Genomic DNA, 14,331 nt, shown 5'->3' with positions numbered 1-14,331 from the left:
TCTCTTTGGACTGTTTTTCATGGCGCATCCTCCCCCAGCTCAGAACCGGAAGCTGGGCAGAGGTGCCAGGCAGTGAATCAGCAGCTGGTGGAGGGGGACGAGGGGGCCCTGCAGCTGTGCACTCCCCCTCCCCCTTCTCCCCCATGTGTTGCTACCTGGGTTTTCTTCTCCCCAAGGAGAGGGGATAATGGAGGGCTAGGCATGGCATGGGCAGGGGCTGGGTGAACTTGCCTGGGGCTAATGCACTTTAACACTGAGCTGGAGTGCTTCCTGGTACTTAAGCCAGAAGGAATGCAGGCCTGATGCCCATCAGTCCTGACCCGCAGCCTCCTCCAACCCCATCCCATGATCCCAGCCCTGCCCAGGCACCTCGGTCTTGACCTGGCTTAGGAGTAGGGTGGGATGCAGGTGGGGAGCTCTGGGTTTTTCCTCCTGGAATCTGGGCACCGTGTAGCATCAGAGCCCTCAGCACAGCGGGGACTGTTGATAGTTCCTGGGGCCCCAGGGCAGGGTCTGTGCTCACCCGGGCAAGGGCTACATCCAGTGATGAGCTGCCAAAATCTTAACAACGGGTTCCCTCCTCACCCCACGAGGGGGTCGTTGCCCACCCCTTCCCCCCAGGACTCCTGTCCCATCCAACCCCCCCGCGTTCCTTGACGCCCCCCCCAGGACCCCTGCCCCATCCACCCCTGTCCCCTAACTGCCCCCAGAACCAGGCAGGAGGGTCTCATGGGCCACTGTAGTGGGTGCCCACCCCACCCATAAGAGCCAGAGACACCTGCCAGGGGGCGAGGTGGGGAGTCCCGGAGGTGCTTACCTGGGGCAGCTCCCAGGAAGCGTCCGGCAGGTCCCTCTGGCTCCTAGGGGCGCGGGAGCATAGCTGGGCGGGAGCATGGGGAGCGGCCGCTCCCCCACTGATCACATCAAAAGTTCCCCGGGGCTGGAGCACCCATGGGGAAAATTGGTGGGTGCAGAGCATCCACCGGCAGCTCCCCACCCCGCGCCCGGCCCCAGCTCACCTTCACTCCGCCTCTGCCTCCTTCCCTGAATGCACCGCCCCGCTCTGCTTCTCCGCCCCCCCCGCCCCCCCCAGCTTCCCGCAAATCAGCTGTTTGGCGGGAAGCCGGGGAGGACTGAGAAGCAGGCCGCGGCTTCCCACTCAGGCCAAGGATGGCGGAGGTGGGCTGGGGCAGAAAGTGGTTCCCCTGCGCCCCCCCTCCCCCCCTGGGGTTATCTGCTGCGGCGCAGGCAGCCCTCGTTGTGCCCCCGCCCAAGCTCACCTCCGCCTCCCTGGGCCTGAGCGGGAAGCCGCCACTTGCTTCTCAGCCTGCCCCGGCTTCCCGTGCAAACAGCTGATTCGCGGGGTGGGGGGCGGAGAAGCAGAGCGGGGCAGCGCATTCAGGGAGGAGGCGGAGCGGAGGTGAGGTGAGCTGGGGCCGGGGGTGGGGGCGGCAGGGAGCTGCCGGTGGGTGCTCTGCACCCACCAAATTTTCCCCTTGGGTGCTCCAGGGCCAAAGGCGCCACTTTTGGAGGGTTAAATTTAGAAGCCCTTTTAGAACCGGTTGTCCCTCGCGGAACAACCGGTTCTAAAATGGCTTCTAAATTTAACAACCGGTTCTAGCGAACCGGTGCAAACCGGCTCCAGCTCACCACTGAGTACATCCGATAATCTGTCCAGCATAGGAGGGAGCAACTGGATCAGGTTTCAGAGTAGCAGCCGTGTTAGTCTGTATCCGCAAAAAGAACAGGAGGACTTGGGGCACCTTAGAGACTAACCAATTTATTTGAGCATAAGCTTTTGTGAGCTACAGCTCACTTCATCGGATGCATTCAGATGAAGTGAGCTGTAGCTCACGAAAGCTATGCTCAAATAAATTGGTTAGTCTCTAAGGTGCCCCAAGTCCTCCTGTTCTTTTTGCGGATCACATTGTCTCCCGAAGCTGAGCCCTCACTGACCCAGAGAGGAGTCTGGCTTTAGCTCGCTGGCAGGCACGGGGAGGCGTTTCTCTTTTCTGCCTGGATGGTGGCGTTCTCGCTTCCCTTTGGGATGTTGTTGTTCTGGTGCAAGTTTCCAGTCTGCAGCTGTTGCTCTCCCTTCCGCCCATTGTTCCTGGCCAGACAGGTGGATGGGGGAAGAGAGGTGAAGTATCTCAAAGCCGCTCGGGGCTGCTTCAGTCACAGGAGCAGCTCTCGAAAGGGTCACGGCAGCAATGAAGCGTTGCAAAGGGAGCTCTCTCCACAACAGGCCGTGTGGGGGAGGGAAGCACAGTACTGCAGGCATCTAGGGCAGAATGGTGCCCTCACCGCCCCAGCAATGGGCAGGGCCATCGGGGAAGCGGTGGGGTTCTGCTGCATGAAGGGAGGGAAGGCCGAGTTCTGCAGGAGGCCTGAGCGTCCTGGCACTGCGCAGAGCTCAGTTGTGGATCAGCTCCGGGCGTGCCGGGGCACAAAGTGGGTGAGGACGGGGTAGGAGACGAGATGGGGTGAGTTGGAGGACCCATTTCTTGCTGCGTGGCACCCTCTTTTCTTCCCCTCCCGCACCCCCCCATCCCCTGTGGGGGATGGAGAGGGGATTTGTCCCCCTTCCCAGCTTCCCACTGCGTGGGCCAGCTACTCAGGCTGGGCCCTGGGCTGAGGATTTGTCCATTAATGCACCATATTGACCAAGAACCTACATGGAGGGACGGCCCTGTTGCTACTGAAGAACTGTGCTGGGCTAAGCAAGAATCGCTGAGGAGGGCCTTAGCATGACTACGCTGTAAGGGTGGCCAGGTGTCTGGCACTTTACATGTCATGAACTCGACCACCTTCATGCCTGTGCATCCCTATAGCCCCACTGGAGCCCCACACAATCAGGATGGGGGGTGTGTGGGATCTGTGATGGGGGGAGTGAGTGCAGGGTCTGCCCTCTTCTAGCCGTGTGGCTTGGCCCATCCCTGGTGTTGTCCCCAGCTGGAAGTGCCCGCCTTGCCCACCAGAAGGAGCAGAGGGATCCGGTGATTTGGTGCCTCAGGGGCCAATATAGGAGCTGCTTCTGGCTTTAGCCCTTGATTACGACGTTTGGGCTGGAACTTCGGGGGCTGGGCATGGCGGGGTGGGGTGGGGTGAGAATGGGGCAGTCTCTGTAGCAGGGGTGGGGGCTGGGTGGGGGCTGGTGAACCCATCAGCAGGGAGTGGGGGCCCCATGATGTGTGTCTCAGTGGGCATGGGGGGCCCTGGCTGGGACATGCCAGAACTGAGCTCTGGGTTTTCCCTCCTAGTGCCTGTACCCAGGCCCCATTAGCATGCGCCATAGGGACCTCTCAGCAGAGATCGGTCTGGGGGCCCATCCCCCAGGTGTCAGGTCTGGGTCTGTTCTCTCCAGCCAGGGGCCAGGTCTGAGAACTCTTCAGCCAACGATGGAAGCTGTTTCCGGGGCCTGAAAGTCTCAGGTAGGAGCTTGGCTTGACCGCCGCTGTGTCTCTGGGGCTGTGTGGGCAATGGATGGTTTGTGGGGGGAGTTGACTCAGCAGGTGTAGACTTGGAAGGGGGGTGTTTCCCATCCACTGTCTTGGAAGCCCAGAAAATATTCTGGTTTAGGGTTGAACCCTGGGGAAAGTTTGGGCAGGTTCCGAGGGGAGGGACAAATATTCCACCTGGTCCTCAGGGGATGGGGGATGCGGTGTGTCCCTTCTTTCCCCCACCCCTTTGGGGCCTCCTCTCTCCCCTGCCCAGAGGGAGGCGCCTGGTGCTTCAGTTCAGCATGAGCAGGCTGGATCTGATGCCCCCCAAAAGGCTGTAGATGGGGGAGCATCTTCCCTCTCCTTGGAACCAAGGCGCCCCTTCACCTGCAATCCCACCCCACTGCCCAGGCTGTCTGGGGGAGGGGAGTTTTGCACCACAATGGCTTGGCTTGGCCTAGCCCAGGCACCCCTTATGTCTTGTTCCCTGCAGAAGCTCCAGGGGGCGGCCAAACCCCCAGCTCTCAGGCCAGTAGCAGAGGTAGGAGCCACTCACGCCTCAGGTATCGTGCTCTGCTTTTCCAGCGGCTGGGGGCAGGAATGGTGGAGGTCCCATAGCATTGAGGAGGAGGGGGTCACACTGGCCAAGTGCGGTGGTGGGGGTGGGTTGGCTCTGACCCCGGGAAAACACAAATGAAAGGAATTTGGGGTTGGGGGTTTGCAGATTCCACAGCCTGCTGCTTCATACAACCAAGGGGCCTCATCCCAGTCACCCCAGTATCTCCCCGTGGTCAGTCTATTCGGGCTGGTTCTGCGCTCCACTCGCCTAGGGTCACTCACTGACTTCAGTGGGGTCTCTCCTAATTGACAGTGGGGGCAGAATCTGACCCAACTGCTAGTGAACGCTGGGCAGTCTCCCCCCATCCACCTCTCCCCAAATGAGAAGGAATCCTGCCCCAGTGGGGGAAGGGAGGCTGTTGGAGTGGTGTCACCAAGGGGAGGGGCAAAACTTTCCAAGGGGCCCCACTTCAGCTGCTTGGGGCCTGACGCCCAGAGAGGCTAAGCTCCTACTGCTCCCCCAACTTCACTGGGCAAGGGGGCAGCTCAAAATGGAGATGGATCTTTCCTGCCCTGCTCCTCCGTTGCCTGGCCCTGGATTTGTGTCCTGTTATGTGTTGCCTGTAACTAGGGACAGGGAAGGGGCTAACTAACCCCCAACCCTTTGGGTCATTTGTTATGTGTTATTTACAAGTTTAAAGCAGGTAAACACACACATACACAAATGAGTTACAGTCAAGTCACACAAGGTAGTGGCAACTTCTATAATAAGCAGACTCTGTATGGCCTTTAGGGTAACCCAGGCAAAACACCTGGGGACTCCTTGCTTATGCTTAGGAATCCTCGCCCCTCAGAGATCAATCAGCAAAGGAACAATAAGTTCTCCTTAACAGGCATTTTTATTTCTTTCACCCAACATTCAAGTTGTGATGGGACGAAGGCTTGTGCACTGCACCCTCTTCAGGGCTCGGGGGGAGCAAGTCTTTATTTTGCTGGGGAGGAGGTAACGCCTCTTATGGTGAACAAGTATTTCACACGTGGTTGTGCTTCTTCCCTGGCTGTGGGGGATTTACAATCTTAACAAACATTTTTATAGTTACAATGTAAGCATTGAACACTACCTTATAACATGGGGTACAGATATTGTAGGTAAGATTAATACAGGCAGCATCCTACAAGCATTTCATAAAAATCTAAACACACTTTTAAAACTCTAGTGTCTGTTTTAACTATTGTAACCCACAGGGGAGCCAGACTGGTTTCCAGCTCTGCATTTGTCAGTGTGCAGTGAGGCTTGCGCCTTGGTATGAGTTGGCCCCTGGTCTGCCAGGGTCACACTGGAATTGTGAATGGGGCCTGATCCAGTAAGCAGCCTCTAAGCACACCTATTGGATGGGGCCCCACATGCAACTTAGGCAGTGGAACACCTAATTTTCCCCAGTTCACGATTCGCTCTGGGGCTTAGCGGGGAGATAGTGCCTTCCTCCAGGTGTCTGGGCACATGCCCAGAGGCTGAAACACGGGCACTTAGGGAGCTTTATACTGTAAAAACGTAGGTACTAAGTGAATTTAGGCACCTACAGAGTTTGCTGTATAGTTTGTGGATCACAGTGGAGCCAAACCCAGGATTTACAGGCCTAAATCTGGGATTGGGGGGCCTGGGTCCTTTTGTGGTGGAGCCCACCCTTACAGTGTTTTCCCCAGGAACTGAAATTAGGGGGGATGTTCGAATTTACAGGGGGTGGAGGTCAGGGCCGATGAAGGGTAAGACCTTGAGGGTGAAGATGGGCAGTATGTCACCATAGTAAAAACTGAAAAAAATTTTCATGACCATTTTATTAGATTTAACTCATGTTTTAAAAACATCACACAAATTAAAGTTGGCTACTCAAGCCTTCTATGAAGCACTACGTCTACATCCTTCTTTGTTTCTTGTTATAATTTTGCACAACTCTGTTAATGAACTTCTTGAATGCAATGCGTTCATCTTTGGTGGCTTCTCATGTGTCCAGTACTTCCATTCCTTCAACTGATATGCTCATTAGTTCATTCACATGATCAGGCAGAAGGCGACTTCTTTCAAACACAAAATTCTATTCAGTGATGAAAGAGAACGCTCAACTGTAGCTGTTGTGACTGGGAGTAGCAAGAGATGAATTCCTACTTCTTTTAGCCCAGGAAACCTAGCATAAAGATCAGGTCAAGCCACTAGTGATGATAAAAAAGAAATTGAAGTTAAATCTTCATTCATTTGTCGTATGATATTCCACTCTGTGTTCAAATTTTCTATTCTGTCCTGAGCACATGGCAGCCCCATTGCTGGTAGTGCCTCACTCCACTCAACTGTCGGTGTTTTATACAACAGGGATCTGTGAAAGTTACGTAGAGGTTGAGTAGAATCTAGAAGTCGCTGTTGTAAATTTTTAAGAATCGAGTCTGTGTAATTTTTCAGTTGTCTAAACAAACACTTCTTGTCCTCTTCACTTAAGGGTTCAATATAAATGCCTTCATTAGTCAACTTCTGGACTGAAGTCTTTGCTTCTTCCAGTACTTTTTCAATGGATAGCTCTCTGATTGATCCAAATGTAGCTTCTGGACAAAGATCTACTACTGTTGTAGCAGATGCCTGGATGGCATCGTTTAATGACCCAAGTGGTTTCAACAGTAGACTTACAAGAGAGAGAATGGCAATAGTCTTCTCTGAATGTAGTAGCAAAAGTAATCTACCAGCCTCACTACTTAGATCTATTCCATCTTGGTAGATATTTTTCAAAGCCAGTAATAACGGCTGGAATTAAGACAACAGCCAAAGATCACTCATGAGAAAGCCAGAGGGTTTTCCCAGGTTGGACTAATTTAACTTCAGTCCCAGTGTATCTTCTTTATTTTCCAAGATATTCAGTCTTTTTGGACTCTTGCTGAAAAAAGAATATAATGAAGACATTAAATGTATAGCTTTTTAAAATGAAGAGTCTGCAGCTCGTACTAGCACTAGTTGGAGTAGATGGCCTCTGCAGTGTTTATAGGAGAGATTAGGATTACACTTTTGTCTGAGCAAAGCTTGTACTCCACCATGTCTTCCAAAGAAGTTTGCAGCTCCATCAAATGCACAAGCAGCCATCTTGCTCAGTGAATGTTCTGTTGTTGAATTGTTCTTCTGTTCCGATTGTACTTTGACTAGCAAAGTGATGGCGTGGAAAGCTAAAAACAGAATCCTCTACAACTGAGCTTTCAGCAAAGGGGTATAAAGAAATTCAACCACACTTGAAACGCCGACCATTTGCAGAGGGATATGAATCCATCTTGGGCTGTACTGGTTGTTCCTCTTTGTGCAGTGATATATCTATGGCTGTGGAGATGTTGTTTTTCCTGTCATGAACAGGTAAAACTCTGTTTAACACAACCTTCTACCCTTGCTGGTGAGGTCAGCGCACACAGGACATTCTTAGAGGTGTAGTTGGTGGCCACTGATGTACTGGCACAAGGATCATTATCATGAGTGGTGCATGAACCCCACATTCAGGTAGGCTAGCTCCCTACCCCGCCTCTTCTGCCTGAGGCTCTGTCCCCCAGCTCTTGCTTGCTGGGACTGGAGGAGTCCCGAGCCCCCCACTGTGGCCAGAAGAGCCCCGGCCTGTCTCGAGCCTTGGCCACCTGGAGGAGCTCTGAGCCCTGCCTCCCCAAGCCTCCATTACGCGCCACCCATGATCATTATCCAGTCTGTTTTGTTGTGTTGACTGCAGGGACAATGTTACTTGGGGAAGCATTTACACAGTTCATTTTCAAGGATGGTTCTTCACTGTCACAATTTTCATTGTCAGGGGCCATTCTTTTTAAAAAGTATTCCTCTGCTGCAGTGGTACAGGTGCCATTGTACACGGGGAAAAAAATCAAAAAGCTTTTAAGCATAAAAACATAATATAACAATAGTGTAGATTTGATTTGATTACTATATTTGTATTAAATATTTTTCAGAGGCAGCACTGAAGTGCCTTTCAATGATGCAGTGAATGCGTGTGCAATTAATGAAACAAAAAAACATACGAAACACTGTGAAGCAAAAATAAGTGTTTTTTTCAACACTTCCCCGCTCCCCTTTTTTATGTAGTTCAAATAAACAAGGTATTACGGTATAAAATGAAGCAAACTTTGCCTGAAGCCTGTCTGTGGGCTTCAGCCAATATTGAAGCGATGGAATAAAGAACCAGTGGAATATGACATAAGCAACGTAAATGGGTGATTTTTTTTAAACTGAAGTAAAATAAAAGGCCAAATAAAGACACAGATACAATTTTAAAAAAATACTTACCAGAGAGGATGGAAAACCACATCTGAAAAGTGGAATTCTTCCAACCTCCAGCAGGGTGTGTGTACATACATTTCTGGGGGAAGTCTAGGACTGGGAGTGTGTTGGGGTCCCCCTGCAGTAGAACCAGGCTGGTGAGAGCCAAGGTGTGACTGGCAGGTTGCAGTTACACAAAAACATCCGGTGGTGACCTGCATGCTAGTGGCTGGTTACAGGGCAATGGGTGACACAGCTTCCCACTGCTGTGGATAGCACCCCAGTATGTTACAAGCAGCCAACAGGTTATACTGGGTGGGAGGGTGGGGGGGTTACTGTCTGATATTCCTTCACAATGTGCACAGAGGAAACTGGTGAGTAGAGTTGTGTAAAATGGCACTACTGTGGTGCTAGTCTTCCTATGGATGTTCTAGCAGACTGAACTCTGAAATCCCCTGCTTCTAGTGTCCAGTCCTTCAAAGGCAGTTCCCAGTTGACCGGGCACTTGTTGGAAAACTTGAGATTAGGGGTCTCAAAGTCCCGGCCCGCTGGCCATCTGCGGCCCGAGAACCTTCCCACTGCGGCCTGCGAGGGAGAGACATGTGCAGACACGCTGCCCGATGTCTGCTGCGGGCACTGTGCCCCGCAGCTCCAATTGGCTGGGGGAGAGGGACAGAGATACCATCATTAGTTGCGGGGCAGAGTCAGCCATGGAGGCAGCATCATTAGTTGCCGGGCAGAGTCAGCCATGGGGGCAGCATCCCTTTTTTCCACAATGAATATAAACAAGTCAAACATAACGACCGAACACAACTCTCTGACGCACACCTTGCTGCAATCGTGAAGATTTCAACTGCTCAGTCTCTGAGGCCAAAAATCAAAAAACTGACAGAATTGAAACGTTGCCAGATGCCTGGCAAACACTAAACACCCTCTGGCAGGCGAAGAATTGCAGAACGTTGTATGACAGTTTTATTATTTCTAAGAAATTCGAAATAAAAAATACAATATAAACATTTTCTTTTCTGAACACCATCTTCAGTGACATTATTGGCCCGCGGGGAGGATTTGAGGACTGGCACTGGCCCTACGGTAAATTGAGTTTGAGACCCCTTCTTTAGATCTTGTTTCTATCTGGCTGAGGCTCATTCTCAGGCTTATCTCAATGGCTTTTCAAATGACCTGTATGCTAGTGTTAACGCTTCCATGTCTGGTTCTTCCCAGATGACCCCAGACACCCTGGTTTACAGAACAAGCCTGAAGTATAACCCCACCCCTGCCAGCAACCCAGTGATCCTGAGAACCAATCCAGCTGTGATTCCCATTGAGTGTCACTATTCCCATTGAATGTCTGAGATGCTCAGATCCCTCCCTCCCATTCAGTCCCTGTTGTGGGATCTAGCTCAGTGTCAGGTTTGCTCCTCTCCCAGGAAGGACAATGTGAGCAGTAAAGCCATCAAGCTGATGTGAGTTCCCTTCAGCTCCACCCTGTCTGCTGAGGAGAGGCTGGATTTCTCCCTGCACCTGATGAATGGTAGGTGGGAGGAGCCTTCAGGGGAGCCCAGCATTGCCTGCCTGTCTGTCCTGCTCACTGTGAACTTGCCTTGCAGATGACTGGAGTGCTGAGAGACCCTCCAATGGATTCCAGCTAGGGGAGGTCATGCATATCCAAGCTGATGTCAGCACTGGGAACCATGTGGCTCTTTGGCTCTTTGTGGACAGCTGTGTGGCCAACCTGACCCCAGACAGGGACTCCTCTCCTCGCTATGCTGTCATTGACTTCAGTGGGTAAGAGCTGGGAGCCCTTTCTAGTCTAAAACAAGACTGATCAGGGACTCTTACTGACCCTTGGTTCTTGTGTGTAGGTGCCTGGTGGATGGGAGATCAGATGACATCCCCTCAGCCTTCATATCCCCCAGGCAGGACACACTGCAGTTCATGGTGGATGTGTTCAGGTTTGCAGGAGATGGTGAGCTCCCAGATTTCTGCTCCAGTCAGATCTCCAGGCTAAGCAGGTGTTAGTGTCCCCTGGGATGGTCCGAACCCCTCTTCCCACTTCCCCTCAGATCTAGATCACCTGCCACCTGAAAGTCACTGCAGCTGAGCAAGCCCCAGATTCCTTGAACAAGGCTTATCCCTTCAACAAAGCAGGTGACGTGAGTAGCTGGAGTAGGACCCTATGGAGGTGATGGTTTGTGGGCAGGTGGGGTTGGTGGGATGGCCAGCCCGGAGAGGACAAGTCTTACTGTAAGTGACTCTGCCACTTCTCCTGGTCTAGCTGGTCTCCAGTGGAAGGCACCAGAGACATCTACGGCTGCGGTGAGACTGGGAACTGTGGGTTGCTTGGAGCAGTGGTTCTCAGCCAGAGGATTGGGACCCCCTGGGGGGCTGCAAGCAGGTTTCAGGGGTCCACCAAGCAGGGCTGGCATTAGATATGCTGGGGCCCAGGGCAGAAAGCCAAAGCCTGGTTACATGGGGCTGAAGCCCGGGGCCCTGAGCCCTGCCACCTGTGGCTGAAGCCTGAGTAACTTAGCTTCACGGGGTCCCCTGTGGTGTGGGGTCCCAGGCCATTGCCCTGCTTGCTACCCCCTAATGCTGGCCCTGGCTTTTATATGCAGAAAACAGTTGTTGTGGCACAGGTAGGGCCGTGGAGTTTTTATAGCATGCGGGGGATGGGACTCAGAAAGGAAAAGGTTGAGAAGCCCTGGCTTGGAGGACAGTCCAGGAGAGGCAGCCCTCTGGACAAAGGACCAGGGAGATGCTTCCAGAGAGATGTGGCCCCTGGGCATGGTAGGTTCTGTGATTCCCCACCCAACCTGTGTAGGGGGGCAGGGTATACACCTTTGACCTGAAGAACAGAGGTTGGCTTGATCAAAATGACCCCCTATTTTAAGGGGTCCTCATCCCAACATGAGTGGGGGAGGGTGTATCTAATGAAATATTAATGTGCTCTTGGTAACACTCTTGTATCCCCACACAGGTGAGTCCTCAGTGAGGGTAGCAGAGGCTCATGGTGTGGTAGGACCCCTATTAATCCTAGATGCCTAGCAAGGGTCCAAGGATCTCCTAGAAGACCAACATGAAGCAATGCAGGCAGCATCACATGGTACCTAGTGACTGACCTGCATGCACCTTGGAGAGATTTCTGCATTGTGTTATGAATCTATTTCTCTGTTGGTGGAGGACTGGGAGCTTCCACCCACCTGGGAAAAATCCTGAAGTCTCATCCTGGGGCAGGGTGGGGGGAATTATTCATAACAGTGAGGATTGAAGAGGGAAGTAGCAAAAATCTACACCCTATCCTGAAGGATGATCCCTCACTCTCACAGATCTTGGGAGACAGGCCAGTCCTTGCTTACAGAAGGACTGTAAACCCCCCTGCCTGAAGCAAATACTCACCAGCAACCACACAACAAAAACACTAACCCAGGAACCTATCCTTGCAACAAAGCCTGTTGCCAACTCTGTCCACATATCTATTCAAGGGACGTAATCACATTAGCCACACCATCAGAGGCTCGTTCACCTGCACATCTACCAATGTGATATATGCCATCACGTGCCAGCAGTGCCCCTCTGCCATGTACATTGGCCAAACTGGACAGTCTCTACGCAAAAGAATAAATGGACACAAATCAGATGTCAAGAATGATAACATTCAAAAACCAGTCGGAGAACACTTCAACCTCCCTGGGCACTCAATTACAGACCTAAAAGTCGCAATACTCCAACAAAAAAACTTCAAAAACAGACTCCAATGAGAAACTGCAGAATTGGAATTTATTTGCAAACTGGACACCATTAAATTAGGCTTGAATAAAGACTGGGAGTGGATAGGTCATTACACAAAGTAAAAACTATTTCCCCATGCTAATTTTTCCCCTACTGTTACTCACACCTTCTTGTCAACTGTTGGAAATGGGCCATCCTGATTATCACTACAAAAGTTTTTTTTCTCCTGCTGATAATAGCCCACCTTAATTGATTAGTCTCTTTATAGTTGGTATGGCAACACCCATTTTTTCCATGTTCTCTGTGTATATATAATCTTCCTACTGTATTTTCCACTGCATGCATCTGATGAAGTGGGTTTTAGCCCACGAAAACTTATGCCCAAATAAATTTGTTAGTCTCTAAGGTGCCACAAGTACTCCTCATTCTTTTTGCTGAAATGGATTAACACGGCTACCACTCTGAAATGGGGGGTGGGTTCTCCACTGAATACCTGCCCCAGTCTATCACAACTAGGCTGTGAAGAGCCTTGGTGGCTAGGCTGATGGTCTATGATCAACAGTTCTGTAGGCGGAATTATAAAGCAATTGCTGCCCATCATACTAGGCAGCACCACCCCAGGGCCCTCCAAAAGCCATGCTGCACAAACACAACTCCCACTGCTCCAGCTGCAGTGTCTGCTAATGCATGAAGCAGACTGAGCTCCCAGTTGTGGGATGTGCAAGTGACAGGGATGTGGCGGAAGTTCTCGGTTCCAGTTCTAACCCTGGCTTTCCTCTTCCAGCAGCCGTAGATCCTGCGCTGCTGGTGGGGTTGAGCGCGGCAGCTGCTACCCCAGATTTGGCCTGTCTTACTCTGGGACCTTTTCTTTTAGGCCAGCCAGTCCCTGCCCAAGCTGTCAAGTGACACTGCCATCCTTGCAGAGTAAATGAAGAGCACTGAGCAGACTGAGGTGGCTGCTGCCTGCCTGAGGAGGATGTTCCCGCTAGTGAATGGGCGAGGAAGGAGGTGACCCCTTTAGCTGTATCCCAGACTCTCCCACGAGAAGCTCCTCCCTGGGGTGGGCTGGAGCGGGGGTGACCCCTGTATTGCCTGGAATGCTGCTGTGAATGCTGTTAATGAGCAAGGGGGCCAGGAGGTCAGACCCCTGGGCACTTTGGAAAACACCTTTATTCCCCTTCAGGAGCCTCCCTAGGAGAGGCAGGGTATGCGGCAGGGAGCTGCATTTCAGAGTGAGGCTTTGTTTCCCAGGAGCCCCATGTTGCTACTCTTGGGGGTGTATGTGTGGAAATCCTAGTGTGGTGCTGCCAGGGAACTAGCTGCCGCAGGATGAAGGTGAGGTCAGCAGCACCCCATGTCTTCCTGTTCCGCCCTGGAGCTGCGGACTCAGCCCTGCTGCTGTCTGTTCCTTGTCGCAGGGGGGAAGGTAGGAGTCCCCCAAACCCGCTGGCCTTCATGGATTTGCAATCTGAAGGGGTCAGCTTAAAGCTACCTCTAGCTCTCCATTGAAATTACCCTGAGAGCCTCCTGCTAGGAGACACTCCAGCGCCTCTCCCCACCTAGTGTGCTCACGAATACCATGGAGACCACAGACCGCGCTCAGCTGGGATAACTGTCCAGCTCTGTTCCTGCCCCATTGCCCATCACAGTCCCACCACTCAGGGGGTTGGAGGCTCAGGGAGTGGGAGCAGGGACTCCACAGGTCCCGGGCTCAGTCCCCTCCCCAAGCTCCTGGTCCTGGCTGAATGGATTTGGAAGAGGAGTTAGTGGGGGAGGGTCCCTCCTTTCCCACCCTGATTCCAGTAACCGACATCCCATGGTAAGCCATTTCTAGGAGCCAGGCACGAGTTAATGCTCTCGGGCTAGCGTGGCAAGGTCCTGTGCATGGCTCTGCTGCTTGGGGGGCATGGCTGAGCCCAGCTGCTCAGAACAGCTGGTGCGCGGATGGTGTCATCTCTGCTCAAAAGGCCAACTCCAGCCTCCCCCGATGAGAGTTTGGGCTGGATTTTGGTGCAGCTGGGTGTCCTTTGTCCTACAAAAGGAAACCTGGTGGGTCTGTGCCCAGCAGCCTTTGGCTAATTACAATAGTGTACAGGTGCTGCCCAACTTTCAAGAGCTCAGAACCCAGGGGGTGCCAGGGCTGTAAGAATGGCCTGGGGGGCAGGGCACAGGGTGGGGATTCGGGTACCAGGACTGTAAGAATGGCCCTGAGGGTGGAGCACGGGGTGGGGACTCGGGCGCCAGGACTGTAAGAATGGCCCTGGGGGGCAGGACAGGGGTGGGGACTCAGGTGCCAGGGCTGTAAGAATGGCCCTGGGG

The 14,331-nt window shown here is 52.6% G+C and overlaps 1 pseudogene; it reads left to right on the top strand.

Annotated features, from left to right (window-relative positions):
* The first annotated feature begins 2,314 nt into the window (after window positions 1-2,314).
* On the top strand, window positions 2,315-12,940 carry LOC140918016 (zona pellucida sperm-binding protein 3-like; annotated as a pseudogene).
* Window positions 12,941-14,331: the final 1,391 nt, after the last annotated feature.

Source organism: Lepidochelys kempii, chromosome 10 (genome assembly GCF_965140285.1).
Source record: "Lepidochelys kempii isolate rLepKem1 chromosome 10, rLepKem1.hap1, whole genome shotgun sequence".
NCBI classification, from domain to species: domain Eukaryota; kingdom Metazoa; phylum Chordata; order Testudines; family Cheloniidae; genus Lepidochelys; species Lepidochelys kempii.
Note: the sequence above shows the minus strand (reverse complement) of the source record. Positions and strands in the feature narration are given on the sequence as shown.